The sequence below is a fragment of the Octodon degus genome, unplaced genomic scaffold (assembly GCF_000260255.1).
Source record: "Octodon degus isolate 3935 unplaced genomic scaffold, OctDeg1.0 scaffold00080, whole genome shotgun sequence".
Classification (NCBI taxonomy): domain Eukaryota; kingdom Metazoa; phylum Chordata; class Mammalia; order Rodentia; family Octodontidae; genus Octodon; species Octodon degus.
In genome coordinates this window covers 1,122,094-1,126,270 of record NW_004524656.1, presented here as the reverse complement: position 1 = coordinate 1,126,270, position 4,177 = coordinate 1,122,094, and positions in this window count along the sequence as shown.

Genomic DNA, 4,177 nt, shown 5'->3' with positions numbered 1-4,177 from the left:
GCTGAACTTGTTCTAAGTAGGTGCTTTAGACCACGGAGCCATCTCTCCAGCCCTCAACCCACTACTATTATGGACTACTGGACTATATTGGATTATTTTGCTGAATTCACGCACCTACAATTTTTAAATGGCAATGGAATACACATCTCTGCAAAACTAAACAAAAAAAGGGGATACAAATGAAGGACTTTGTATCTCTATATACAAAATAGTTAGGATAGATATACAGCTACTTTCTCTTAATTCAATGAGAAGAATTGTACTAGCAGTGTTTGGACAGGGTATCATGTCTGCATCTTGTACGAAAATAACTACTATGAAGACAACAATATGAAATGTATTAATTATTGTAACTGTCCTACTGACCTGTTTTGAAACTGTCTCATGGTTGTTTCTCAATAAAATTAAAAATTGATTTTCTATATCTTTGATTGACACATAGAATTTATACATATGTCTCAGGTCCAATGTGATGTTTCTATTCATGTTTATATCGGGTAGTGATCAATCCAGGTGGCTGAATCTAGAGTATGTGACTGCTTTGTGGTGCAGGGCTGGGATTAAGGGTGCTAGGATTAAGGGTGAGTGATTACTAAATCAGTCCACTGATTGGTTGGGCATGGCTCTGATCCCATTAGTGCAGATAGACTATAAAAGGGCAGGGAAAAGAGTGGCCAAGGTCCCCTGCCTGCCTTTGCTGCCGTCTGCCTGCCTTGTACTGTTTATGCTCTGTGACTCTCTGCCATGCTGCCCTGCCTTCTAGCCCGCTGATCAGGGAATGAAATCTAACTTGGGTACTTTGTCTCAGTAATGAGAAAAGTAACCAAGACACTCAAGAAAGTGTACAGGCTTCTTCTTCTCTGTATGCTTGCCAGTATTAATTTTTTGTATTATTGATAATAATAATTTTTCCTGCACTGGGACGAGGTGGTGTATCATAGTCTTTAACTTAGTTTCCCTAGTGGTACTGGCACTTTTTCATATACTTGGTAGCCATTTGTATGTCTTTTTTTTTTCTTTTTAGAAAAATGTCTGTCAGATACTTAGAACATTTTTAAAGTTGATATTTCTTTTACTTTGCCATGAATTTTTTTGAGTTCTTTATATTTTGTTCACTGGGTCTTAGCCAAAACACTAAGAAATAATTTGAGTTCCTTCTATATTCTGGACATTACTATGTTGCAGATTTTTTCCCCCATTTTCTTAGCTGTCTCTTTGCTAGTGGAGCATTTTCTTTGATCTACAAAAATGTTTTAGTTTGATATAGTCTCATTTGTTAATTTTTGTGTTTTGCAGTCTATGACTTTTTTCAATAAATTAAATATTTGTTTGTTACAGGGTTCTGCTACACAGTGCAGACTCCCAGTGATCCTCCTATCTCAGCCTCCCAGCTCTGGGATTATAAGCATGTGCTACTTCGCCTGGTTTCAGGGCCAGCACAGCAGGTGGTGGCAGGGGTCAAACTCAGTTCCTTGTGCTTGCCACGCAGGTGCTTAGACCTCAGAGTTATCTCAAGAGACCCAGTCTGTGTATTTAGATGTCTGGTGATTTTTTTTCACTGGCTAACAGACATTGTGAAATTTGCTTTACTCGGTGCAGGATATTTTTATAGTCTTAAAGTCTTTCTTAAGCTTTACTCTGGGGTGCAGTTGAGTTGGTTAGAAATAATTTGATTGTTTTCAATCTTGCTTTCAGTCTTCAATGAAGTAAAAATTGTTTTAGGACACAATAACATCACAAATGCTTATATATAATAGGTGAGATACTGAGTTTTAGTATAGAGTAGAAGGTGGCAAACTTCACTTTTGTAAAAGAGTTAGTTTTCAAAGTTTGGTTCCTAAAATATAAATTTTAACCTTGAGAAGTATTACCTTTAAGAATTTGTTTAAGATTTAAGACAAGATCAGGGCTGACCAAATAGCTCAGCGGATTAAAGTGCCTGCAAGCAGATGCAAGGGCCGGGGATTCAATCCCTGGGCCTTCTGTGTAGCCTTGCTCCTGGGGCGCGCTGAGATGGCAACTGAGACTGGGCGTGGTGGTGCACGCCTGTAATCCCAGCACTTGGGAGGCTATGAACAGGAGAATCACTACGAGTCTGATCTGGTAGTGAGACCCTGTAGACCCTTCCTTAAAATACAAAAAAACAAAAACATTAAAAGAAAATCACTGAAATAAAATAAACCAGACACAGAAAAATAAGAGCTTTCTTGGAAGTTGGAAGGAGAGAGGGGACAGTGAATAAGACGAAGTAGTTATAACAAATATATGGAAATAGCACACTGAATCCCATTAATATGTACAATTGACACATGTAAAAACAATATATGAAGACTACATTTGCTGCTCTGAACGCTGAGTTCAGACTGACTCCTGAGCAGTGAAAGGTGTCAGCTGATACGTCCATATCCTCTTCAAAGTGTAATGTAAGGATCAAACAAGTATAAAAAGAAATAGCAAGGCACAAATTAAAAGAAAAATGGATAAAACTATATATTTAATTTAAGCAACAATAAAACAGAAAGATATAATAAAATTAAAGGCAAAGACCTGGGAAAACGTATTTTCAACACTTACAATCATTTAGCTTTAGTCTTCAACATATAAGAAGTGCAGATCCCATAAGAACTAAAGAAACATTCTATCATGAAAATGACCCAACAGTGGCTCACAGAAGAGGGAGTTGAAATGCTCAATAGTTGAATGAAAAGGTGTGCAGCGATTCACATCCTCAAAGATTGAAAGGCTGATCACAAATCTATTAGTAAAAGTAAAGAAAACCATTGCTCATTTTGTGCCAGCAAAAGTGTATTTGTGCAGCCAGTTGTGTGATGCACTCAGAGTTTGGTGCAGGCGGAGAGCTGGAGAGGAATAGCATGTCCAGAGGGTCTTGGATGATGGAGTAGTTGATCAGCCTCCCCTTGCCCTCCCCTACTCTGACACAACTTAAAGTACCAGATCATAAGACAGAGGCAAAGCACCGACAGCTAGCCATATCCGCAAGAACAGAGTTGGTGCCAAGAAGAGCACTTTCTGCAGAGAGAAAGAGAAGTGAGGGCAGCAGCCATCCAGACCTCCACGCCCCATCACTTATGGGCACAGAAGAGAATAAATCGTGTGTGTGTAGCCAGCTCAACTACTAGTAGATTTCGCTAACCTACTGTGTTTGTACATGTGAAATGGAGAATAAGAATTCATGGAGGCTCGGGGTGATTCCAGAAGAAACAGGACAGCAGCGTGTGCATGGGTAAAGGCAAGAAAGCATGCGATCATGAAGCGAATGCTTGGTCTCAGAGATGAGAGACTCAAAGAAAAGGGTAGATTAAAACCTAAAAAGAAGGGCCGGAGAGATAGCTCAGCAGAATAAGTGCTTGCCTGGCAAGCACAGGGTCCTGAGTTCAGTCCCCAGTACCACAAAACAAAACAAAACAAAACAAAACAAAACAAAACAAAACAAAACAACAAAAAGACCCTAAAAAGAAAGAAAAGAAAGATCTCACTGCTCTAAAGGAAAGAGAAGTCACTCAATATCCTTCTTGTTTATTCTTCCAGTATAATACACAGCTGGGCCACCTTATCATATCCTGGTTGATACCAACTTTATCAACTTTTCCATCAAAGCCAAACAGAAGTATCGAGTGGCCCTAAGGATTGCCAAGGATCCCCTGTTTGAACCATTGCCTTGCACACAGAAAAGGATCTGTGCATATGACGGCTTAGTGCAGACACTAACTCAGCATGAGTCACGGTTGACGGGGACCTTAAGCAGAGAATCTGGAAGATCCCTGGCATTCCTCTCATGTACATTTCCAATCACAAATACAACATTGAATGGATATCAGATGATTATGGAGTCCCTTGGTTCTGATTCTTACAAGACAAAGTCCCTCTGCCTTCTTCCAACCAACTTTTTCTTTTCTGTTTGTTCAGCATGCTATAGCATAAATTATTTACCCACTTGCTGTATTACCAGTTTATCAGGTTAAATAAATCACTTTTTGATGCTTTCTGAAAAAAAAAAAGAATTGATGGAGGGTTTAGCTTATACAGTATCTTTTATGGGCATGTTGAGTTAACTCCCCATTAAAAATTGTGTACAGAAGGGCTCACACACAAGCATTCTATCAACATATTGTTTGACTTCTAACCTTACAACTTCTCAATATCTGATTATTTCTCT